The 26,613-nt window shown below is 40.8% G+C and overlaps 1 protein-coding gene and 1 long non-coding RNA gene across 2 annotated transcripts in view; one reads left to right on the forward strand and one right to left on the reverse strand.

Annotated features, from left to right (window-relative positions):
* Positions 1-26,613, reverse strand: part of SPATS2L (spermatogenesis associated serine rich 2 like) — a 1,108,221-nt gene that overhangs the window by 281,138 nt on the left and 800,470 nt on the right. The gene's annotated exons all lie outside the window — the stretch shown is intronic.
* Positions 1-26,613, forward strand: part of LOC126932163 (uncharacterized) — a 77,896-nt gene that overhangs the window by 5,367 nt on the left and 45,916 nt on the right. Inside the window, exon 2 of the long non-coding RNA XR_007718128.1 lies at positions 18,202-18,354. This is a non-coding gene — a long non-coding RNA (uncharacterized LOC126932163). The remainder of the gene's footprint in view (positions 1-18,201; positions 18,355-26,613) is intronic.

Consider the following 26,613-nt stretch of genomic DNA (forward strand, 5'->3'; position numbering starts at 1 on the left):
GGTTAAATCTGATCTTTCACCTCCATGTTTAGAAGTTGAATTAAGGATAATTGCATGCATTATACCACTTGTGACAGTATTTGAGCTGATTAGCTTGTAGAGACTGATTAGGTGAAGGCTATAGTCATATAAAAGTGTGCATTATAATAGGCTATGTAGATGAGCTTGTAGTGATATTGTATATGACATGAAACTGAAAGAACAGATTTTTATTCAAATTAGAGACTCTCTTAATTGTACTCCACAAGCGTCACGGTACATGACAGTCACTGAATGACTATGTAAATTTAGCCCCACGTTTTTATCAACTACCCATCATGGCTTTCCTGCTCTCTGCTGAAGAAAAAGAAAAAGCATAAATAGAAAGTCCTGGCAGGTGGGATAAAAATGCAAAACAAAGAACACAGCACAAAACACACTAACATGTGAATCCCTACAACATGACATGCACTGTAGCATCTCATTCCATCTATTGCCAAGCCTTATGAGACACTTCATTTTGATAAAGGTCTTAGAGAGACTCCAGACTGTCCCACAATACATAAAGACTCTTGCCTCATCCTCATACCTCCTATTCCCATGAGCTTTCCTTCTTATTATCTTTGGATTCTGTGGTGATATCTTGCTTGGCTTTGGTGCTCCAGTTTGCTTTATGTTTTTCCTGTTGACCTGTTTATCATTGATAATTTAATCATAGTTGCTGCTGGCAGCTTCCAGGTTTGTGTATCCTGCTTGGTTTCTGCGTGTGGCAATTACCTGATATAATCTGGGCTTCTAATATTCCTGGAGAGCATAATGCACCAGCAGCAGCTTTTCTGAAAAGTAATAACATAACCAGGAATGTTTTCTACCCCCTCTTTTCCAGACCAGCCTTCCATTTAGCGGAATATTTTTAAATGTCCCATCTTTAGCAGACAAGATAAAGCAAAATGTGATATTCTGGTGTGATGGTGATAGAGGACTCTTGAATTATCTCAGTCTAGCCAATTCAGGGCTTTTAGAGAGGTTGTTGTAGGAAATGTGATTTTCTTGGAGAAGCATTGTGAAGAGAACTTGCAGAAAAATAAATAAATAAATAAATAAATAAATAAATAAACCAAAACAAAAACCAAATTTTAATGAAAGGTGGCCTAATAAAAACACAAACCCAGTTTTCTTTTTTGATCCCAGATACTTATTATTGAGTTGTTTTTTCTAAGAACATACATTTTCTGGCTTGTATCTTTTCTTGTACAACTTAATTGAAAACATTCTAAATATATGCAACTTGATAAAAACATTTGGTGGGCCGATCAAAAAGCATGGTTATCATATGACTTTCCTATATATTTGATCTTTCTACAGGAATCATCTATGGGCTGGGGATATAGACTAGGTCAAGAGGAGTATAATTTTAGTTTAACTTGACCCTTGGTTTAGCCTGTATTATAGAAGGACCTCCAGTTCAATGTGATGCCCTCATCTCCCCCAACACCCACCTTCCCATTTATGAAACAACAATGAAATTTACCACGTGTGTTAGGCCCCCCTCAAGATATGCATGCAGTAATCCCAGAACCTGCAGATATGTTACTTTACATGACAAAGGAGACTTTGCAGATGTGATTAAGAGTATGGATCTGGAGATGAGGAGACTATCGGGGTAAGCCCAATCTAAACACAAGTTCCTAAAGGCAGATAACCTTTCCAAATGGTTTAAAGAGATGAGAGGCAAGAAGGGGAAGAATTCAAAGCATGAGAGGGACTCAACCTGCCAGTTGCTGGCTTTAAAGATGGAAGAAAGGGGCCACGAGCCCAGGAATGTGGCAGCCTCCAGAGTGGCCCTTGGCTGGGACCCTTCAAATAAACCAGGACCTCAGTCCTACAACTGCAATGAACTGAGTTCTACCTGTAACACCAATAAGCAAGGAAGTAGATTCTTTCCCACAGCCTCCAGAAAACAAAGCAGCATATTGATACTGTGGGTTTTAGCCCAGTGAAATCCATACAGCTCTTCTGACCTACAGAGCTACAAGATAATACATTTGGGTTGTTTAACCTACTAAATTGGAATTATTTATCACAGCAGCAATAAGAAACTAACACAGCATGTGACGGGCAGATAGCATCACTATGGGAGATTAGGAAGGTGTCAGCCTTTTTGTTTTCTTCCCTAAACTCTTTGCCAGCTCTAAAGCATTCTGGGGTTGCCCACTCAGCTACCCCTACCTTTCTGAAGAGTTCTGGGTCAGCTCCATCTTTTGAAACTTTGTGAGGGGGAATGAAATAAGAGAAGAGGGAAAAAGGAGAGTTAGAACAGACCAAAGCCTCAGAGGGGGATCTTGCACAAAGCTGTTAACAAACAGGTACTAAATTCCCTATGGGGCTGAGTAGGCTAAGGGTCAGCAAGTGCTCAGGGAGCTGTATGGAAATGTGGAGGTAGGAGAGGCTGTCTAGAGAGTGGCAGGACCCAAATCTAGTGGGCTGAAAGGAGTTGGTGGGGAGGGAGGGAAGATAGGAGAGAAAGAGAGGGAAGAGCGTCCAGGAGATATGGAGTTTTTAAGAGTTGTTAAGAATTCTGTGTTCATATCCCATAACTATATTTTTCAGAGATATAGGCAAAGATTGGATTTTTTAATTTAGACTATGCTTCTTCAAAAACAATTCCATTCTGGACTGAGCCAAGGGTCCACAATGAACACTTGGTAAGGACAAGAGAAATAACTGAACTGAAAATGAATTAAATATTCAGATAAAAGGAAATATGTAAAATCTAGATCAAACTGGCACTTTCTTGTCACTTTTCTCAGGAGTTTATGTATAGATTTAGATAGATTGATAGGTGGATAGGATAACTGAGACTAACAACTTTATAATAGGGTTCTTTTTCTATGCCAGTAGCTAAGTCTCCCTGGACAGAACATTTTTATTTATTTATTTATTTCATTTCTTATTTTTTTTATTTTTTGAGACAGAGTCTTGCTCTGTCACTCAGGCTGGAGTGCAGTGGCATGTCTCCGCTCACTGCAAGCTCCGCCTCCCAGGTTCACGCCATTCTCCTTCCTCAGCCACAGGTGCCCGCCACCACGCCCGGCTAATTTTTTTTTTTTTTTAAGTAGAGACGGGGTTTCACCGTGTTAGCCAGGATGGTCTCCATCTCCTGACCTCATGATCCACCCGCCTCGGCCTCTCAAAGCGCTGGGATTACAGGTGTGGGCCACTGTGCCCAGCCAGAACATTTTTATTTCACTAACTAAGCCTCCAGCTTAAACTGATGTTTGCTCAACATTAAATAGGATTATAGTTAGACCTAGGTTCAAATTATAGCTCCCCTGTTACTAACTACCTGACATTAAGGATGAAATTACACAATCTTTCTGGGTCCCAGTTTCCTCACCTCTAAAATGGGGGTAATGACATTTGTCTTTCCATGTCATTGTGAGAATTAGATACACTGTCTAAAAAGTGTCTTGCAGAGTCCTTGGTACATGGTACACATTTAATAAACAGCAGCCAGTGTTATGATCAGGACCCTGGAGGATATTATTGTCATAATTTAACCCAGGATATGAAAGAGGACAAGTGGATGACAGTTGGTAAAACCTAGTGGCAATTTTCTTTGGAATTGTTGACATAAATAAATGCATGAGTCCTTGATTATACATTTTCCAACAACTTCAATTAATTGTGGTTTCGTTTCTGAAACTCTGTCTTCAACTCCAGGACTTGCACAAGTGAAAAACACTTAGCATCAAATTTAGAATTATAAAAAAAAAAGCAATATAGAATCCAAGTGTTTGCTCCTCAGCATATTATAATCAATCATAACTAACCCCATGCCCTTGCTCGTAATCAAACTTTCTTTCCTTGATTTCCCCTTTATTTATGAGAATGTAGATTAAAGCTCAAGCTCAGGCTGCAACACAGACCTTGGTCAAAATTGGGAAGTGTTAAAAATTGATATTTGTCAGTTTTCCCTTTAGTGTGATACTCAATCAAATCTCCAAGGCCAGTCTTCAAGCTCTTGTCTAATGCTTGGGGTGTCTGCCGCTACCGCTGCACTGTGCCCATCTGTCTCTCCGCTCAGAGTCCAGGAAATTCTTCTGTTGAAGTCCATTTCTTTTGAATATTGGTGAACAGACACCATCTACTCTTGTTTTAGTTGCTCTCCCTAGTTCACTGCATAGATGACATATTAGTTAGCTGTAACCTACCATCTACTAACAACCTCAAAATCTCAAGGGCTTACAACTAAAATAACTGTTTTCATGTTCAGCAGTCTGCAAGTAGACTGAAGTGCAGTTTTTATGGGCTGGGAGGGTTTTTTTTAAGGCTGCAAGTCTGTTGGGCTTAGCTGCAGGCTGTCAGCTAACTCCATGTCTGCTCCCAGTGTATTTCATTCTCCTTGGACTCGTGACCACCCAGGGAATGTCCTCATGGTGAAGGGTTGGTGCACAAGCCAAACCACACAAGCACGTTTCAAGTTTCTGCTCATGACATTTACTAACATTCTATTTACCAAGTCAAGTCACATGGTCAAGCCCAACATCAATGGCATAAGGAAGAATGCAAAGTTGTATGGCAAAAGGCATGGGAGTATAAGGTGAAACCACAGGGAATTGCTGATGTTTGACCATTTTTACTTAATCAAAAACGGAAATTTTATATAGCCTGACCTTATATTCCTATTACCCAAGGAAATGAATAACTAGATAATCTTCATTTAATCCAATCTACCACAGATGACTTCCATTTAACACACTGAATTTCACAACCAATATATTAATTTTTTAAATGTTAAAACCTTAATATCTTTGAATGGATTATAATATACCTACCTGTGACCTTGTGGACTCTTATCTTTTTTAAAAATATACAATTTAGTAGTTGTTACTATATTCATGTAGTTGTGCAATCATCACCAAATCTAATTTCAGAACAATTTTATTCCAAAAAGAAACCTGTACCTGTTAGCAGTCATTCTATGTTTCCTCTCCCCCTAGTCCCTGGAAACCAATAATCTTTTTCTGTCTCTAAGCACTTGCCTGTTCTGGACATTTCATACAAATAAAATCATACAATATGACATTTCGTGACAGGTTTCTTTCACTTAGAATAAGGCTCCCAGGTTCATTTGTTGTAGCATGATCAGTACTTCAATCCTTTTTATGATCAAATAATTACCCATTGTATGCATATACCACATGGTTTTTTTTTTTTTTTTTTTTTTTTTTTTTTACCATTTGATGGATATTTGTGTTGATTCCACTTTTTTGGGTATTATGAATAATGCTGCCATAAACGTGTGTGTACATGTTTTTGCGGGTACATATGTTTTCAATTCTGTTGAATATATACATAGTGGAGTTTCTGGGTTGTGTGGTAATTCTATGTTTAACATCTTGAGGAGCTGCCAAACTCTTTTCCAAAGTGGCTGCAGCATTTTACAATCCCACCTGCTACGTATGAGTTTTCCAATTTCTCCACATCCTAACCGACACGTGTTATTGTCTGTCTTTTTAATTCAGTCAACCTAATAGGTATGAAGTGGTTGTGTCTCATGGTGGTTTTAACTCACATTTCCTTAATGACTAACGACTTAGAGCTTTTTTTCCTGTGGTTATTTGTCATTTGCATATCTTCTTTGGAGAAATGTCTATTCAAGTCCTTTGCCTCTTTTTTAATTGGCTGTCTTTTTGTTGGCGAGTTGTTAAGAACTGGATACTAGATTTTTATTGGATATATGATTTGTAAATATTTTCACCCATTCTATGGGTTTTCTTTTGACTTTCTTGATAGACTCCTTTAATGCAAAAATGTTTTTAATTGTGATGAAGTTCAATTCACATACTTTTTTGTTGCTCTTTCTGCCTGTGCTTTTGTTGTCATATCTAAGAAACCATTGCCTAACCAAGGTCATGAAGATTTCTACCTCTCTTTTTTCTAAGTGTTTTAGCTTTAGCTCTTACATTTAGATCTATGACTCATTTTGAGTTAATTTTTGTATATGACATGAAGCATGGTTTCAACTTCATTCTTTGCATGTGGATATCCAGTTGTCCACAGGCGATTTGTTGAAAAGACTATTCTTTTCCCATTGAATTATGTTGGCATGCTTGTTGAAAATCAATTGACTATAAATATAAGAATTTATTTCTGAATTCTCAGTTCTATTGCATTGACCTATGTGCTTATTGTTATGTGAATGTCACACTATATTGTTTATCGCAACTTTACTGTAGTTCTTTTTTTGAGATAGGGTCTTGCTCTGTTGTCTGGGCTGGAGTGCTGTGGTGTGATTACAGCTCACTACAGCCTTGACCTCCCAAGCTGAAAATGATCCTCCTGCCTCAGCCTCTCAAGTGGCTAGGACTACAGGCATGAGCAACCATGCCGAGCTAATTTATTTTTAACTTTTTTGGAGAGATGGGGGAACACTATGTTACCAGGCTGGTCTTGAACTCCTGGGCTTGAGTGATCCTCCTGCCTCAGCCTCCCAAAGTGCTGGGATTACAGGGGTGAGCCACTATACCTGGCCTATAGTAAGTTTTGAAATAAGGAAGTGCAAGCCTTCCAACTTTGTTCTTCCCTTTCAAGGTTGTTTTGGCTATTCTGTGTCCTTTTCACTTTCATATTAATTTTGGAATCAACTTGTCAGTTTCTGCAAAAAAAAAAAAAAAAAGCCAAACTTGGATTTTGACAGAGATTGTGTTGAATCTAAAGATCGGTTTGGGGCATACTGCCATTTTCAGAATATTATGCTTTCTGATCCATGAACATGGGATGTAGTTCCAAATATTTAGGTCTTGTTTCATAGTTCTCAGAGTACAAGCATTGCAGTACTTTTGTTATTTCTAAACGTTTTTCTGATGCTATTATAAGTGGAATTGTTTCCTTAACTGCATTTTTAGTGTGTTCATTGCTACTTAAAGAAATATAATTAACTTTTCTGTATTGATTTTGTACCCTGTAACCTTGCTGAACTCATTTATTAGCTCCAATAGTTTTTTTTAATACAAATTAACTAGGATTTTCTACATACAAGATTTTATGTGAATAGAGATATCTTTATGTTTTCCTTTCTAATGTGGATGGTTTTTTATTTCTTCTTCTGACTAAATGGCCCTGGATAGAACCTCCACTGCAATGTCAAATAGAAGCAGCAAGAGTAACCTTCCTCGTCTTGTTCTTATGGAGAACATTTTTCATGTTTCAGACTAAATGTTGGTTTTTATGGATGTCCTTTATCACATTGTGAAAGTTCTTCCCTATTTCTAGGTTGTTGAGTGTTTTGATCATAAAGGGCTGTTTTTAGTCTCTTTGTGCTTATTTCACATACCTCCACAATAAGGAATCAATGTTAGGGTTTAGTTCTTGATGAAAGAAAGAACTTGTTCCCTTTAATCTCAATACTTAAGAGTATCTTCCTTTACCCAACAATAGCTTTTATATTTATTGCAACTAATATACTCAATTCTAAAATATACCCATTAATCCTTATTTGTTTAACTTTTAGAAAACATTCAGGTTAAGATGAATGCACACAGATTAAAAATTTCAATGACTGCAAGGCAGCCTGCTTAGGGCAAGCTGTGTTAATAATTTTTTCCATCAAAATCTTCTGGCCTGAAACAAATGTGCAACTCTGTAATTTTCCCATTTTAATTAGCTTTAAAAACTAATACCAACTGAAGAAATTTTAAATGAGTTCATTAGTCCAAATATGCACATTTTTTTCTCTCAACAATCAAAATAAGAATTTAAAAAGAAAATTCCTAAAAAGCTTAAAAAACAACTCCCAAATCCATATACTGTGCATTTTATGTTTTGTCTGAGTTTGTACTTATCAAATAAGCAAAAAATATAAATCTAATGTACTTCATCCTACCCTCTTTTGCCTTGTAGTTCAGCATCTCTTTTCTAGTTTACTTGGGTTTTCTTGTTTTTCTCTTGGCCGAAGTTAAGTATTTCATAGATATAATTTGTCTCTAAACCCTTAATCCCAAATGACAGCAAATGTATCCTGTACAGTTGAGGAAATAAACATAAAATAAGTAGTAAATACCTGAATGCAGTGATTTTTAACCCACTTTGTGGGTCATAAACTATTTGTAAAAACTGATGCTCACTGTGGGCCCTCTCCCAAGAAAAATGCACACATGCATACATAAATAAAATTCTGGATACAATTTTAGGAAGTCCTCATACGTGCACAGAGAATATGAAAAAAATTCAATATGTGTTTGAGCCTATATGTGCAGTTAATTAGGCGAGTATACTAGGAAAATTCCAAAGATGTAGGAATTACAAGTATTTTTTTCACGTTTTGCCTGTCATTTTTGTGTCCAGTTTAGACTCTTGTGTTCCAGACTATCACACTGGACATCCTTGATGTTTCAAATGCTTCAGTCTTTTGCAGACAAATACTAGAAATGATCCTGCCTCGTGGTGCAGCAGACAACTGGTTAATGCTCTGTGGACTGGAAAGAAAAAGAGCAATACAGAGAAACAATATTTCATTTTGCCTAGGATCTCTTTTTTATTGAATTTCTTGCCCCTTTGTTCCCTTCTCTCCCGGCTAAGAGCTTCCCGTATTGTCTCGAGGATGGGAAAACACAAGTTGGGGGAAGGAGGAGGCTAATTTTTCAGTGAGGCTCTTCAATGCCAATGACATGACAGATGGATTTGGAGGTTCACACAATCACTTTTTCTTTAATCATGCTGGCTACCACATGGTGCAGAGACACAATTGGAAATGAAGGCTTGTCCAGGAGGGATGTTTTAAAGTACATTATCTATGCATAAACTATGTACAGACAGTTTGCAGAGCATGGAGCAGCCTTGCATTCTGGATATTGAGCCCTGCTCTGAAATGCTGCAGTGTGCATGTGTGTGAGTGGCATGCACGTGTGCACACACACACACACACACCCTCCTAGTTGAGCAATTGTCTTATAAAGATCCTCTCTGAAAGAAAACACATTTTATCTGAAGTGCCACAAAGAGAAGAAGATTCATGCCATCCATCAATCTCTAGTAACTGGCATTCAGCTCACAGATAGACTCCCCTCTTTTAATTTTTAAATCACTGTATCAATCAAAGCACTGTATTGTTCTCAGTCTCATTTCAGCTGTTCTGAGTAGATCCTATCTCCTTGTCTCCTACTTGTTTCTTGGATTTTCTCCTATTGTGTGTGTCTTATAGAAAGCATTCATGGGCTTTCGAGACACATGGTTAAAAAAAGGTATTCATTTTTCTTTACTTAATAAATACATGAATTTTCTTAGGAAACTGTTTGTGTTGGCTCAGTGAGGTTCAGGCTATCAATTTCCAACTTCGAGTCATTGTGACATGAGAGCGAGGCACTGGCAGTGAACCTATGGCTGAGGAAGAGAGTTCAAGTTGAAGCTGCAACAAACAAATCCTAGAGGTGATTCCTTTAGCCCTGGTGCCTGGTATTTTCAAAAAATGCCCTGGGAAATAAAACTTTATGGTGGTTTTGCCTTCATAAATCCTGGAGGAAATTAAAAGGAAGAATACTTAACTTTTAGTAAACCATCTCAGCCCCACTTATTAACCCAGGCAATCCACTTTCTGTGCTGTTCATTTCAGTTTTCCAGGGTTGAGTTGCAGAGCTCTGGTATTAGTTTATCTTAAAGAAAAACAAGGCGGTAGAGTATAATTATTGTCTTTCGTGACATCAGATGGTAAACCCTACACTACTAGCAGAATGGAGCATTGTTTCTAATGGTAAAATGTTAGAGTACTGTAATTGTCTATCTGACACTTATGAGGACAAAGAGGAAAAGTTAGTGGTTCTTTCCTTTTTCATCTAAAACTGTTTCATTTGATATTTTGAATACCTTTTATGAGCTGCATTGTCCTTTTTTTTTTTTTTTTTTTTTTTTTTGAAATGGAGTCTCGCTCTGTTGCCAGGCTGGAGTGCAATGGCACGATCTCGTCTCACTGCAACCTCTGCCTCCCGGGTTCACACCATTCTCCTGCCTCAGCCTCCTGAGTAGCTGGGATTACAGGCACCCACCACCACATCCAGCTAATTTTTGTATTTTTAGTGGAGACGGGGTTTCACCATGTTGGCCAGGATGGTCTCGATCTCCTGACCTCATGATCCGCCTGCCTCAGCCTCCCAAAGTGCTGGGATTACAGGTGTGAGTCACCCCATTCGGCCACATTGTCCTTTCTAATACAGAAACCAGACATCTACTCAATAGTAAAATTCTCACCATATTTAGGAAAGGAAGAGACAGGCAGAGCAAGTGGGCAGTGCCAAGCAGAGCAGGGCTGAGATATTGGATACACTTTTGGGAACTTCCAAACTCTCCTGCAACACCCAAAACAGTTCTCTAGCAACCCGAATCCATCAACCTGCCTCTTTGGTTGTGTCAAACTCACTCTCAAGAAGCACCATAGAGGAAGGATAATATCTATTATTTAGAAATTACATTTAGCAAAAATCTATGTGTATTATCACATCTCATTTTCTTTTAAACAATGCAGAAAAATATGGAAAACAATTTGGCATCTATTATACTTAAAAGCTTATTTAAATTTATTTATATTAATTAAATATGTTTTGAGATTCTATCAGGACATTGTAGGCAGATGCTAAAGAGGATGCAATGTCTAAAAAAATATAATTCCTGCTTTCGGGGGACTTAAAATCTTGTATATAATTTAAATAATATTTGTAACCAAGTCATTTGCAAGTCCTTTATTTGCATATGCAAATTAAGAAGTGAAAAAATTTGAATGGCAATGTGAAGATAGGTGTCTATGATTACATCTTTCTTGAAATACGTCTTAGGATTCATCGTGTTCAGTTGTACTTTGATACAAGAACCATGAAAACTTGTTAGAGAAATGTGCTGCTGTCATGTTATCTAGTCATTTTCTTTCTGTTCACCTTCCAAACTTCCAACTGTAAAAAGGTGGACTTGTAAACAAATGGTTGCAGTAAACTTTCAGACAGGCAAAGATTATACCTTCAGATCTTCTCTTATCTGGCATTCTTGTCACTTGGGGTATATAGCATGTATCTTGCAGCTTGCATGACACATTTTGCTCTAGGCATACTTGATATATATACTTGACTATTAAATGAAAAAATGCTAACATGTCACATCACCATGTTCAGACTGGAATGAACAGTTTCTTACATTGTGTAGCCACTGGCTAACTGCTTATGGCTACAAGAAAAGACTTGCCTCCCAAGGACCCCATCATCCATTTGTCCTTAAATCTTGAGTGCATTTGTTCTAATCTTACGCTCTTAGTTCCTGGCTTAAGAGAAAGGCCTTAGAAATGTTTTTAATTTTTTTCTCCCACTCTTTTTAACGCTCAGCCTTTGTGCTTCTGTAATTCAACACTGGTAGTTGTGTTGGGTTCATAGAGACAAGCCTATACCAGGGAAGGAACTCCAGCAACAGGAAGTCAGACTTCCCCAGCATCCCCTGGCCCCTGAAGGTTTGGTAACATTACCAGGGGATGACCTGCTGACTACTTCAAAAAACATTTATCAAGCACCTAGTTCAATGCCTATTGTCCTTCAGATTTCTATGCACTTTGTCCCATTTAATTCTTATTTCAATCCAAGGATGTAGATATTCTAATATCCCCAATTTATAGATGGGGATGAGGAAACTGAGTTTCAGGGAAGGTAGATGTCTTGAAGTTAGAAGACCAAGACGCTTAAATCTTGGTCTTCAGAGCCAAGTTCATTTTTAATATAACTCAACTTTCTCCCTCATTTGTAACCTAAGAAGAAAGTTGAGCCTGAAATGAATCAGTCAACTACATGCCACATTTTAAGCTATAATAGAAAGTGAGGCAGGGTCGTACTTTTCTAAGTTTTCAAAACAATGTAAAAACAAAAACCCTCATTTATTTCAGCCTGAACATTGTAATATAACATTTCAGCATTTTCCATTAAAAATAAGAAATTAACACATATCCAAATAAACTAAAGAAAACTGTAAGTGTTCATGTTTCAGAAATATCATTGGATGTGTTATCAGAGAGGATTGTTATTCTCTATGTATTGCTTGTGTGGATAAAATGGATAGTTTTACATTTCTAACCAGTGTTTTCAAGCCTTTATATAGGCACTTCATGATCACTGCTTCACTGGGTATCTTGGTTGTACCCTCCAACAATCCAGGAAACTAGTACATATATGTTTCTCAGTGGACACAACACCAGCTTTCTGGGCCTCAGAGCCCCCAGTTTCTCCATGTCTTTTCACATCATGTACAGACATGTCCTGGGCTTCAAGATTCCAAAAGGGGCTTCCTCTAGGTGACACTTCAAGTCTCTTCCCTGTGCCCCTTCTTACTTCTCCACATGAGAGGAGGGGTTGATATGAGATCAACTGGATTTGCAAGAAATTAACATCGTTTGGTCTATGCTTTGTGAATGCTTTGTGAATCAAAGTTCTTAAAATGCTGCAAACTCCCTTGTTTCTTTTCTCTCTGCCGTGAAGCAATTCTGAATGGTTTGCTTTGGAGACTCAAACTCTTCCTATGGAAGAGAGTGTTTGAAAGGCCAACTTAGTTACCGAATTAAAGTCATGTTCTCCAATTGATTTTAACTGTGATGAAACTAGCATTTTAATCTTCGTGTTCTTGTTCTTGTATCTCAGCTCTCAGTTGACTGGAAGATGTTATTTGTCATCTCCCAAACTCAATAGGAACAAATATTTCAACCCTTACACCTGCCAATGCCAACCATCAACAACCTGGAACACCTGGAAGGCTGAAAGCAGAATTTGATATTTCACTGGTTATTTGTTGCTGATCCCATAGGGAGATCTACACTAGACAAAGAAGGTCTTGGTAGCCCTAACATTGTTTATCCATATTCAGCCATTCATTTAATTTATGTTGTCATCTACAAAGTGAGCACTGTGCAAAGTGATAAGGATACAAGAGAGTTAGGACATGCCGCATGCCCTGAGGAATTTGCAGAATGGTAGAGAAGACAGGTAGATAGGCCAGAGGTGACACAGCAATATGATCAGTGACATAACACAGTATATTTAGTGACAACAGAAGCACAAAGCAAGGACTGCTAACTCAGATCCTGCAGTGAGGGGATGGGCCTGGGACTACCAAGTCTGGTAGTCCCAGGCCCATCCCCTCACTGCAGGATATCCAGTAATGGAGCATTCATGAATAAAGTCTTGAGGATTAGAAATAATTGGACAAAAAGAGAAGCTGGAGAAAGGATGTTCCAGGAAAGCAGTGAAGGGTATGCTCAGGAAAATGCTTAGAATGCAACAAGCCTGAGAGGAGAGAGCCTGGGAGATCTTGATGAGGTTGAAGAGCAGATGCAGGGGGCATATTCCCTTGCATCATATCTAGTGTGGAAAGGAAAGAGTATTTTCCAGCAAATCTCACTATCCCTGCCCTTGCCTGAACTGTGTCCTGGGCAATGGGATGTGCCTATAAGCTGAAGCTGAGATCACAAGGACAGAACTCCACCCAAAGCACATTCATTGAGAGTGGGGTGACTGGTCCCCAGAGGGGAGGTGAAGGTGCAGTCGCTGGTTGATTAGATGCAGGATAGCAGAGAGAACACATGTTCATTGGAGAGGGATGCATTTCTACAAGGCCCCAATAGCTGGGAGGTGTCAATCTTGTAGAAATTTCTAGGTGTGAATCCCACCTCTGTTACAGACTCACAGACCTCTCTTTGCATTGGTTTCCTCTTCTGTAACATGGAGATAATAAAGCATTCTTTTCAGTGTTGCAATGAGGTAATATATGTAAGCCTAATACCAGGCACACAAGAGGCATTTATTTGGTGGAAGTTGTTATTATGACCTATTTTTAGTGCTATCTGGCTTCTTTTTTTCTTTTTTGGTGTTTTTCCTATTCTGCAACATTTCACTCATTTGTAAGCATGGGTTTTAGAACTGTGTTTCAGTGATCTTCTGTTGTGTAACAACCACCACAGAATTTAGTGACTTAAACTCACAGTGATTTATGACTTCTCACGATTCTGTGCCTTGACAGGGTTCAGCTGCATGGTTCCTATGCTGGTCTCATTTGGGGTCTCTCATGCCACTTGTAGTCTAATGGCAGGAGCTGGAACATCTAAGGTGGCCTTAAGTCTGGCTCCTGTGTGGGGATGGCCAGAAGGATGGACTCAGATGGGACACTGGGATGGCTAAGCCTCTCCTCCTCAAATCATCTTGGGACCTCTCCCTGCCCACTTAGCTTCTCTATGTGGTCTGTCCAGATTTCCTGGTAGATAAGATCATCTAAAAGTATAAAAGTAGAAACTGCTAAACTTTCTTAAAGCATGTGTTCAGAACTGGCACAGTATTATTTCTGCCACATTCTACAGATAAAGCACCCAGACTCAAGGTGAGAAGACCACACCAGGGCATGAGGACTTGTGTTATGGGATCTTTGGGGTGTTGATTTTCTGGCTGGAAACCTCTGTGGCTAGTGGTGCCTTTGCCCAAGTTCTTGTCCTGCATCCAGGAAGAATGAGGTACACAGACTAGTGAAGGGTGAACAAGATGAAAAGGAGTTTTATTAAGTGTTACGACAGCTCAGAGGAGACCTGCAGTGGGTGGCTCCTCTCTGTAGGCAGGTTGTCCCATCAAGTATCAAGCTCCCACCAGAGAGGATGCCTGGAGAGGACTGTTTCTCTCTGCAGCTGGTAGTCTGGACATCTCTGCAGGTGTCTGAAGCTCTTAGCAGAGAGGGTAGCTCCTCTCTGCAGCTGGTTTCCCATTGTGTCTCTGTTTTATTCATCCTCTGCTTGCTGTGGCTGAGCTGGGGGCTTTTATGGACCTTAGAAGGGAGGAAATGTGTGCCCATTGGTCCATGGGCCACCATGGAAGGGCTGGAAAAGGCACCACAAGTCCCCACTCTGGTCTGTCGGACTGGCAGCCCAGCCCCCAGTCTTCAGGCCCTTTTTGGCCTGAAAGTAGGGTCTCACCGGGACTGACCCCTTCTGACCAAGAACCTGTATGCCTCCTGCTGCCATTGATGGAACCCAGGCTTGGCCTGACTTCTCCCAGATTGGAAGGAGTGCCAATAGCAGAGAGAAGGAGGAGGAGGAGCAGGCACTTCCGAGCCTGCAAGGGCAAGAGAGCCTTCCCTGGGCCCCCAGGAGTGCAGGGATGCCTGAGTCTGCAGCTGCGTTTTGGGTGGGACTCCTATCTGCCCAGTGCAGTGGGAGCCTGGGTGTACAATCTCTGTTTGGGCAGCTGCAGTGGCACCTGGGAAGCTCCCCAAGAGCACAGGGAGGCTTGAATCCACAGTGATGGTTTGGGAAGCTGCAGCCCTGCCCTGGAGTAGGGGGATCCCTCCTGCTCCATAGAGCAGGAGGCCTGAGTCTACAGCTGCAGTTTGGGCAGCTGCAGCAGCACCCAGAGAGCTCCTGCCCCAGTTTGGAAGGGGGAGGGGGGCAGGGCTCTTGCTTGTCCCAGCTCCCGCCAGCTCCACTGAGCGTGCAGTCCCAGCTATGCCTCCTGGTTGCAGCTAGCATGATGATAGCAGCAGGCCGTCTGGAGCAGCCGGTGCCATCACTGGGAGGCGTGGTTCAATGGGCTCTCCTTTGGAGATGAGCTGCTTCATAGACTTCAATTTGTATATAGTACTGGTCTACAATCCCTTCTTCACAACTCTTAGATATTTTTCATAATTCAGATGTTTTTAGATATTAGAGATTTCATATAATACATACACTGCATATGATATGCCCATCAGTTAGAAGCAGCATCCCGTAACCAATCACATTAATATTTCTGTAATAAATGTATTTAATATAAATATGTTATTCATAATTTATGAAGTAGAATAATTGCTGATTCGAATAGCCTCATATACAGTCAGATCAAGTTTTGGTGTTTTCGAGATTTTTGAGTTTTAAATTATGGGTAAAACATTATGGAGCTGTATTTTGAATCAAAATAACCTCTTAAAGTTAAAATAAATTTCTCCTCTCTTGAGCCTATAGCTGGATGTCAGCTCAGGTCCTCTGGGAGGCAGACACCAAAACAATCGGAAGTGTGAGTAATTCAGGAGGAGGGAAATGACTGCAAAAGAGAAAGGGGACGAGAAATAGGAGCAGGCAGGGAAGGGCTTTAGGTCATGTGATAGGTCTGATGCCTGTGAAAGGGGATGAGGAAGGAGGGAGGATGAAGCAGGGAGAGCCTCTGCTGCAGTGCAATGCTGAGAAAGTCCAGTGAGCCCTATCTGGAGCTCCATGCAGAGCCAGGCTGTCCTGCTGGAGGAGTCCCATGTTGGGCAGAAATGGCCAGACCCAAGTACCCCTGCTGTTCTCCGTCACAGGCTGGAGCCGCCTGGGAAGAGGTGCTGCCCTGAGGCCGGGAACTCACTGCACAAGGTTTTCTCATGAAAGGAGACCTGAGCTCATGCCTCAGTGGCTGCCTTGCCCTGAGCCCTCAGCCCACAGACTTCCTCTGGTCCTACATTTGTAGTTAACACAATGTGTTTCAGGAATGTGTCCTCTGTGTAACTGGGTGGAATGGGGAAGGGTTCAATCCTATGTCAGGACTGTCTAATCCATCAGCTGCACCACGTTGCTAAAAACAAAACAAACAAAAACAAAAAACAAACAAACAAAAAAAACAGAGAGAGAGAGAGAGATGTCTGAGAGAAGATTCAGAAGGCCTAGAAGGACTGAGGCAAGCAGGGAGACTATGCTGTGCTCGGCAAATGAAGGGAGGGTGAGTTTTAGTTGGGTGAATCTTCTCCGTGGCATTTAGGACCCTGTCCCGTCTCTCCCTCCCTCAGCAAACCTCTGACCCACAAGTAACTGCGGAATGGGCTACACCTGAACACTAATTAAATGCTGACCCCCACTGACCCTCCCAAACCATCACAATCACAGAACTTAGCTCATGACATTCACCTCCATGGTACCTTTTGTTGCTCTCAGTGATCCCAGAAGACCAGCAGCTTAAGGCTTAAATGAAGTGCATCTTACAGAGCAGGAGCCCAGTGGGCAAACATCCCAAATCCCCAGTTAATGACAGAACTGGGGCTGCCTCCCATCCCAGATCTCTCCATGTCCCCGCACTTTCCCTTCCCTCTCCATATTAGGAAGTTTGCTCCAGGTGAAATTCGCTTCTACCCTAGGGCTAAGGTGCTAATGGCAGAATTGTTATTTTAGCAGTATCTGGAAAGTCCAAAGGTAACAATTAAAATCATATGTCTCTTAAATAATTATTCAAAGTCTCATTTAGGAATGTGTCGGTCTTCCTGCCAGATTAGAAGTCCTAGGGAGTCTTCCAACAGCTTGGCCACTGAGCGTTCTGCAAGCTCTTAATGTATTCTGGTGAGCTCCACATTCTCTCAATAAGTATACTATCTTTGCAGATGGTTATGAAGTCTTCCAACATGGCCACAAAGCATGTGGCCAGGTGTTGTGAAGGGTGCAGAAGAGGTATCAAAAATTACTCTCAACAAAGCTCTGACCAGTTTTTCTAAAGCGTGAGCAGATAACTATCCTCTAGGAGTGGTCAGCCATGCAGAGTGGACAAACTTGCTGAAGACTGAGTGTGCTTTTGTAAGTTTAATGTGATAATCAGGTGAAACATATAATCCAGTAAAACGTAAGGTTAATCTTACACATGCAGTGGTGTACATGACAGTTCTCCTACTACATGGTGATTAGGCATCAATGAAAGTGGTTCCCATAAATGCCTATGATTAGATCTGGAATTCCTCCACGGGTGAAGGGAAATGGATAGAGAATCTAGGAAATGCTATTGCATGTTTGATATATTGTGGAGTTTACTTATTTATTTATTTACTTTTTTGAGACGGAGTCTTGCTCTGTCACCCAGGCTGTAGTGCAATGGCGTGATCTCGGCTCACTGCAACCTCCACCTCCCGGGTTCAAGCGATTCTCCTCCCTCAGCCTCCCAAGTAGCTGGAATTACAGGTGCCCGCCACAATGCCCGGCTACTTTTTGTATTTTTTTTTTCTTTTAGTAGAGACCAGGTTTCACCATGTTGGTCAGGCTGGTCTCGAGCTCCTGACCTCAGATGATCCACTTGCCTCAGCCTCCCAAAGTGCTGAGATTACAGGCGTGAGCCACCGTGCCTGGCCTTGGAGTTTTTCTTAAAGAAAAATACCCCTTGGCTAGCAGTTCTGATGTCCGTTTTGTGACAGAGTTCTGAGTACATCTGAGTGTGTGATTTTTTTTTCTCCTTCCAGCTGCTTCTCTAGGATTATAAAAATAAGGAGGAAGGGGGTGAATTGCACTGTAAGGTTCCTTGGCATCTGAGGACGAAATTCTGCTATTACAATAGAAGGATTTTTACAATGGCCAAGACAAAAATATTTTGAATATGGAAGAAAGTGCCTAAAGTAAGTATTCTTTTTAAATAGTTGAGTTGTGTTTCTAGTTTGTATATTTGGTTAATCCTCCAAGAGTCTCTGACCAGGGCCAGCACTGATTAGGTTCTTGGTACTGTGAGCATCTTGGTTCATTTGGCTGTACTCATGGCCCCACAGTGGGGAGACCAAGTTCTCTTTTTTTATTCTTCTGCAACTGGGGCTCAACATCCGTTTAAGAGACGTTCATTGAGCACCTATCCTATGCCAAGTGCAGGCTGGCGCTGGAGTTCAGGGTGAATCAAGCAAGGTCCCTGTTCTCAAGTATCTCCCACCCTAGTGGAGGAGCAGGCCATGCAAACAGATGGCTATGAGGAGGTAGTGAAGACTGCCATGGAGGTATGAATGCTGCAGAGGCTCAGAGCAGAGAGGCTAGGCCTAGGCAAAGAAGGCAAGCCTGAGATGGATCTTAGAGACTGTGTCAGAGTTTTCAATACAGTGTAGGATAGAAGGACCTTTCAGATTGAGAGGACCATTATCACATGGAGGCTGCTCAGGAGATGATGAGAAGCTGACCCGGGGGAAGTGGCAGGAGGTGAAGCTGGGCAGCAGCCATGTTGGGAAGAGCTCAGGACACCATGCAAAGGGGTTTGGACTGCCTCAGGGTGTGAGTCCCTGCCAGTGACCCGGGCTGAGTTCCCTGGATTGGTCCCAAGTACTCAGATCTTGGAACAGTCTTTTCTGTGGGAGCCTTGCAAGAGTCCAGCTGCTCCTGGCTCTTTCCTCTCTTCTCTCCACCTGTTCCTCACCCAAACCTCTGTAGCCAGCTGGAGTGGGGGAATCAGTGCAAACAACCCTCGATGCCAGCACCTCATCCTCCACACTCCCAGTTCCCAGGCAAGAACCTCCAGCAGCTGCCACCGCTTCCCAGGGGAGCCCAGACAGTTGTCTTTTTTGGCACATGGTGCAGGGAGCTGGTGGAGATTTGCCATTTTTTCCCACTCAGGCTTTTCTGACTCACTGGATTCCTAGAAAAAACTCAACTAGACTTAGGCACTGACTTTGAGGAAGTTCGAGCTCAAAATCAGGAGAGATGCCCCAGCTTAGCAAGAGAACTCTTCTTGCCACCTGCACCCTACGTGCTTGGGATTCTTTGTAGAACAGTCAAAGCCTTCCACAGTTAAAGATGAAGGGCTGGACCCCACAGAAGCCTGGGGAACCATCACACAATATAAATGAGTTTTAGTCTCACCACGCCATTTCCGTTCCTTTAATGTGGAGGAAGAACTAGAATTTTAAAATTCTAGTTTTTAGAATATCACGAGGCAATAAAGTCAAAAGGAAAAGAAAATTGCCAATATATGCCAGGCACTGTGCTAGTAAGTTGTATGCATTATAAAAACTAATTCTCACTACAAGCCCAGTAAGATGGATATTATAATCTTCAGTTTATGAAAGAAGAAATTAATGCTTGGACAATGTAGAAAACTTGTCCAAGTGAGGCTTAGGATTCCACAGTTTTCTACCTGGATGATCCTAGGGGAGAGAAGGAGAGGCTGGGGTCATTGGAGACCAACTTCACTGGTTTTGCTTTGTGCAGGCAGTGAAAGATGGGTTGCCCCAGGAACTTGGGGAGTACTTGTGCCCTAGCCTAGAGGAGTTTATATTCTAGTTGGGTATAAAATCTTAGGAACAAATGACTCCTGGCATTCAGTTAGGTACAAACCTGTCAAAGAGTCACCACAGAACCTTAGAACTAGAGGATTTGTCTTACAAGTTATCTTAACCAATTCCTATTTTACCAACGGGGAAACTGAGGCCAAAGGCATGGAAGCACTTGCCAAGGTTAGCTCATTTGCAGAAAAGTGGGTCAAGATCCTCAGTTTTTGATTACCAGCTGAGTGAAATCTTCACTTCCTTCTCAACAGATAATCTCCTCATTGTACCATGCAGTTTTTGTGTGATCTTTCTGCTTCCCTCATGAAAGCTTCCTTCATGGCGGACCCAGGCCTGGCTGGGGTGCCTTGTGGAAGAGATGTGTGGGTCTTGGGTGCCCTGGCAAGGTCTGGGGAGAGGGAGAAACAGGAGCAAGGAGTAATGACTGTATTTTTTTCATAAACTATAGTTCCAGTCACGAAAAGTACAAAAAGTAAATGCCCTCCCAAAACAGTAATAGCTCTCATTTGACAAGTATTTAAAACTACCAAAATAATTTTGATGTCCAGTGAGGGTCAATTAAGAGGATTTTTGCCTATGTTTGTAAAACTTCTAAGACCTGCTCACTCAATTGGGGCATTAGGGGGAATTGCAGGATATACACTGAAACCATTCTATATGTCATTGAATTTGATATTCACATAAGTTATTTATAATCGCGGAGCAGGTGAAGTTGTTTTCCTTGCTGCCAATTGTCTCATGTTGTTTTCCTCTACCTCTGGGGAAATTTCTCAGAACAAGATATAAAACTCAGTCATTCTGATGTGTAAATAGCTAATGATGCTTAAAGTAACATTTCTCCTAGGAGTATTTTCATTGTAACATTTTAAGTCAGATAAATGAAGCTTTGTTAGAGAAACAGCAGGCTTTATTTCAAGGTAGAAGAGAAACTCCTAAGGGTAAACAGAACATTCTTAGGCTTCTGAAATCACACTATATAAGTTCTTCTTTAGTTTTTCAGCTAGAGGAGTCCTTTCTGCTTTTAAAAATAATAGCTATGGAAGCAACCAAGATGTCCTTCAGTAAGTGACTAGATAAATAAACTGTGGTACATCCAGACAATGAAATATTATTCAGCACTCAAAAGAGATGAGCTATCAAACTATGAAAAAATATGGAGGAAATTTAAATGCAGATTACAAAGTGAAAGAAGCCAATCTGAAAAGGCAACCTACTGCATGATTCCAACTATATGACATTCTGGAAAAGGCAAAACTATAGATCAATAAAAGATAAGTGGTCACCAGGGATTAGGGGTGGGGGAGCTATGTGGAGGGGCACAGAGGACTTTTAGGTCAGAGAAACTACTCTGAATGATGCTGTAATGGGTAGATACGTGTCATTATAAATCTGTCCAAGCCCATAGAATATACAAGGCCAAGAGTCAAACCTAATGCAAACTATAGACTTTGAGTGATTGATATGGTTTGGATATGTGTCTCCGCCCAACTCTCATATTGAAATGTAATCCTCAGTGTTGGATGTGGGGCCTGGTGTGAGGTGACTGGATCATGTGGGTGAGTTTCTGATGAATGGTTTAGCACAATCCCCCATCATACTGTCCTCACCATAGTAAGTGAATTCTACGGGGTCTTTCTTTAAAAGTGTATAGCACCTCCCCCTCACTGTCTTGCTCCTGCTTTCACCATGTGATGTGCAAGTTCCTGCTTTGCCTTCTGCCATGATTGTAAGCTTCCAGATCTTCCTGTATAGCCTGCAGAACTGTGGGCCAATGAAACAGCTTTTATTTATAAATTACCCAATCTCAGATATTTCTTCACAGCAATGCAAGAACGGCCCAATACAGGATGATGTGTCAATGTAGGCTTATCAATTATAACAAATGTGCCACTCTGGGTGGGGATGTGGATAATGAGGGAGCCTATGCATGTGTGGGGGAAGAGGGGACATGGGACATCTTTGTACTTTCCTCTCAATTTTGCTGTGAACCTAAAACTGCTCTAAGAAATTGCTTTTCAAAAATAGCCATCAATTAGTTAATATAAATCACATGTCTGGAATTTACCTAATTCTATGAGTGAATAATAATAGTGGATTAAACATATTGAATGTTTACTAAGCGCCAGCCATTTGAGTAAGTAATTTACATCTAAAACTAATTTCATCTTCCAGCTCCTTTCCTGGGTAGGTATTATTATTACCATACCAATTTTATGGATAAAAGAGTCAAGTGTATAGAGGCAAAGTAAGTTGCCAAGAAAGATTTTAGTGTGCCCACTTCACGGCTGAGAAAACTGAGCTTAAAGAGTAATAGAAGCTCTTAACTACCCTTTGTTTCCTTCCCCTATATTCTGTAACTCTAGTTAACACGGAAAACAGTATTTGCTTCTGTTTTTTGTTTTGAGATTCTGCTTTCTATGTGATGTTTAGTAACAGGCTAAGTTATTACATCTGAAGTGAATAGAAATAAGTCCAATTTGGCTCATGCTCCAAAACAAAATTGATAAGGGCAGATTCTATGCGGGTCATTTATGGACATATGCGACTACATTGTTTTCTGAATGGACATGGAAACCATGATGATTATGATCTTTTGAAAAATTCATGGTTGAAACAGATCCAACTTAATTATGAGATGTGCCTTATGAGGTTGTGTGTACAAATCACCAAGGAAAAGAAAGAACAGAAGGTCACAGAATTCGTATCTGTGCAAGCATATGGATTAGGGTCTAAACACACACACGCACACACACACACACACACACACACAGAGATTTCCACACATCTGGCTTGATTCACAAAGAATCAGGAAATTCAGTTGAAACACAAACCATTTTTATTTGTGTACTGTCTGGAGAAATATTACGGAATGTTATGGAAACAAAACTCTAAGCAAAGCCATAGGGCTGCTCAATTAAGAGCTAAATAAGTAGCAGTGCCCAAACCCTGTGTAGGTAATTAAGACCCAGGGTCTGAATCCTCGGCCATCCCCATGTCTTCCTTTTTCATTTAGGACAAGTAACTGGGGTAGGAAGATGACAGAGATTCAGACTGCACACTTGTTATGACAGAGACAATAACTTTTTGTACAATGTCCAAAAAGGAATGGAAAAGATTTTTTTTTATTGTGGTTATGGGCTAGACCCTTAACTTTTTATTTCGATGAATCACACATGTGGTTTTCTCTATGGGGACAGAGTATTTAGAACACTCTGGAAAATCAGTTTTAACAAGACTTCAGTGTAGCTGCATTATCCTGCACATAGTAGGCACTCAATAATATTTATGGAATCATTTATTTGGCAAGAAAATAATCCTTCGGCAAATATATATTGAGTTTTTAACATATGCCAGGGACTTTACTAGGCTCATGGGACACAAGAACAAAAAATAGAGCACTCTTTTCTCTGATGAAGACTATGTTCTACTAAACAGGACATAAACAAATGTGTAAAATATGTAATGTGTCAAATGGTGATAAGTGCTCTGGTAGGCTGAATAATGGGCCCCAAAGATGGTCTACTTCATAATCCCTGAACCTATAAATAATATGTTCCCTTATTTGCCACAAGAGACTTTACAGATGTAACTAAGTTAAGAATTTTGAGGTGGAGAGTTTAACTGGATTATCCAGGTAAACCCAACATAATCTCAAGGGTTCTTGTAAGAAGGAGCGGTGATGATGGAAGCAGAAGTAAGAGTGATGTGGACCCACCAGCCAAGGCATGCAGGAAGCTGATGAAGCTGGGAAAGGCTGGAATCAAATTCTTCCCTACAGCCCCCAGAAGGGGTGCAGCCCTGTTTAGACCTTGATTTTAGCCTAGTGAAACAAATTTCAGATTTTGAACTTACAGAACTGTAAGGAAATAACTTTGTGTTGTTGGAAGAAACTAAGTTTGTGATAATTTGTTACAGCAGCAACAGGAGACTAATACAAATACTCTGGGGAAAATAAAGGAAAGGGAGTAGAGGGTGTTGAGGTGGAAGAGGCAGAGGGCTGAGAGTGGTTGCAATTTAAAATAAAGTGAGTGGGGAAGGTGTGCCAGATTGTAATGTCTAAAGATGGTAACCATGATATCACCCATCCCACATGCTTTCCTCACAGTGTGACTTTGAAACTTCTCCCATTAGATGGTGGGTGGGGGGAGGAGTGGGGTTCTCTTTTCCTCTCCTTACCCCTGGGTGAGTTTATGGCTCTGGTGAAAGAGAAAATGTGTCACTTCTGAGGCTAGGTCACAAAAGGTGATACAGCATCTGCCTGGTGCTCTTTGAGATACACTCTTGGAACTCAGTCATCATGCAGCCAGGAAGCCCACAGAGCTATGGAGAGGCCACATATAGGTGTTCTGGTTGAGGTATCCACTGACACAATTGCTAGACTTGTGAGAGAGTCAGTTTTCAACTCCTGGCTGTGATGTCACCCTCAGCTATTCTCACTGTGCCCTTGCTGGGTTCCTAACCCACAGAATCCTTGAGTGTATAAGAATGATTGTTGTTTTAACAACTGAGTTTTGAGGACATTTGTTGTGGCACAAAAGTAACTGGAACAGAAGGCCACATTGAGAGGGTGACATTTAAGCAAAACCCTAAAGGTAGTAAGGGAGCCATCACAATGTCTAGTGAAAGATTATTCACGGTAGGAGAAAATGTAACTGCAAAAGCCCTAAAGGGAATGAAGGCCTTGTGTACCTGGTATGAATCAGGAACAGTTAGGGGGCTGTTGCAGAAATATAGATTGTATAGGGGCTTGTAGACCATGGGAAGAATTTGGGCCTTTCCTCTGAGTGAAATTGGAAAGTTCTGAGTGGGATAGGGGAAGATTTGACTCAGATTTACGAAACATCAATCCAACTGCTACATTCAGAATGAACTGTAGTGGGGCAAGGGTGGGAGCATGGAGACCAGGAAGGAGAATATTTTTCCAATTAAAAAGAGAAACTTGGACTAGGATGGTAACGATAGGAATTCTAAGACATTTGAGCATATTTTGAAGATAGAGTCAACAGGTATTTAGGATATGTATTTTTAAGATCGAGATATTGTGATAGATTGGATATGAGTGAGAGAAAGAGAATGACTGTAAAATTGGCTTAAACAACTGAAAGAATAGATTTGCCACTTATGAGATAGAGGACTGTTAAAGAACAGACTCAGAAAAAGTCACAAGTTCAGTTTTGGGCATAATAAGCTTGAGATGCCCATTAGACATCTAAGAGCAGGCTGTTGGATGCACAGGTTTGACACTCAAGAAGGGGTATAGGCCAGAGACATACATTTATATAATAGGGCTCAGCTTTGAGACTGGTTGAGATCACCAAGGACATGATTGAAGAAAGAGAGGAGGTTCAAGCACTCTAATGTTTAAAGGTCAGGGAGACAAATGGAGAAAGCAGCAGAGACTGAAACAGTATATAGCCCAAAAGATAGGAGGAAGACTGGGAAGGTGTGGTTTCCTGGAAGGCAATTAAGGACAGTATTTCAAGGAGGAGAGAGTGACCAGCAATGTCAAGTGATGAGGTTAAGCAAGGTGAGAACTGAGAAGTGGCCATTGTCTTTAGCAATGTTGGAGTCGCAAGTATCCTTCATAAACCGAGTCTCATTGGTTGTGGTGGTAGAGAATGAATGAATGCTTGTTAATCAGATTTCAAGAAGGTATTTTTTTCTTTGAAAGAATATGGGACATTTTCCTGTTACAGCACAAGACAAAGGACAGGAAAGTATGCTGAGATGTCCAAAGCATTAGCTGGAGTACATGCAGATGTTGTTAAGCTCAGTGCTCTGGACACAATGTTACTGGAAGGGTTCAGAGCTTCCAGGGATGGACTGTGGTGAAAATTATAAGATCCTAAGCAAGCATAAGGCATATCCTTTGTTTATTGCCAATTAAATAGATCTCAAACTTCCTTCCAAGATAAAGGCAATTCGCCTCCTGGTTAGAAATGCAGCCTCTGAATTCGTCTATCTATATGTGAATCTTGATTCTAACTGTTAGCCAAGTGCATGGCTTATTTTAATCTCAAATCCCTCATCCGTAAAATGGGGCTAATAATGGTATATACCACACAGGATGATGTAAAGATTGGATTATATTTAACATGAACAGTGATGTGTGATAAACTTTCAGTGACTGTAAGCTCTTATTACTATTAATTACATAAAATGGGGGGAGAAGAGAAGTCTTTTGTATTGGCTGAAAGTAAATCAGTGCTACACAAATAAATATTTAATAAGCTGATCTTCATAAGGGTAACTGTCTGTTTAGCTGGTTTAGTTGTAATGGGGATTGTCTGTAGTTGCAAGAGTTTATAGTCTCAGGTAACTCCCTGCATCCTTCATTATGTTAGAATCAAACCAGTAAAGAGGGGTTGCCATTATTAACCTTAGTATTTTATTGTCAGGATCAAAACACACAATAAAAGAACTTTATAAACTTTATAAAGTATTATGAGGTTGTAAGTCAGTGTTGGTTTATGACCATGGCATTGCAACTTTGATGTGGACCCTCTGGAGTCCAACTGTTTCAGGCTTTGACCACTTCTGCCCTCCCCCAAAACCTACCACTAACACACATGCACACTTAGAATGGGCTATTTTGGTGCTGGAAATTCATACATG

The sequence above is a fragment of the Macaca thibetana genome, chromosome 12 (genome assembly GCF_024542745.1).
Source record: "Macaca thibetana thibetana isolate TM-01 chromosome 12, ASM2454274v1, whole genome shotgun sequence".
NCBI lineage: Eukaryota > Metazoa > Chordata > Mammalia > Primates > Cercopithecidae > Macaca > Macaca thibetana.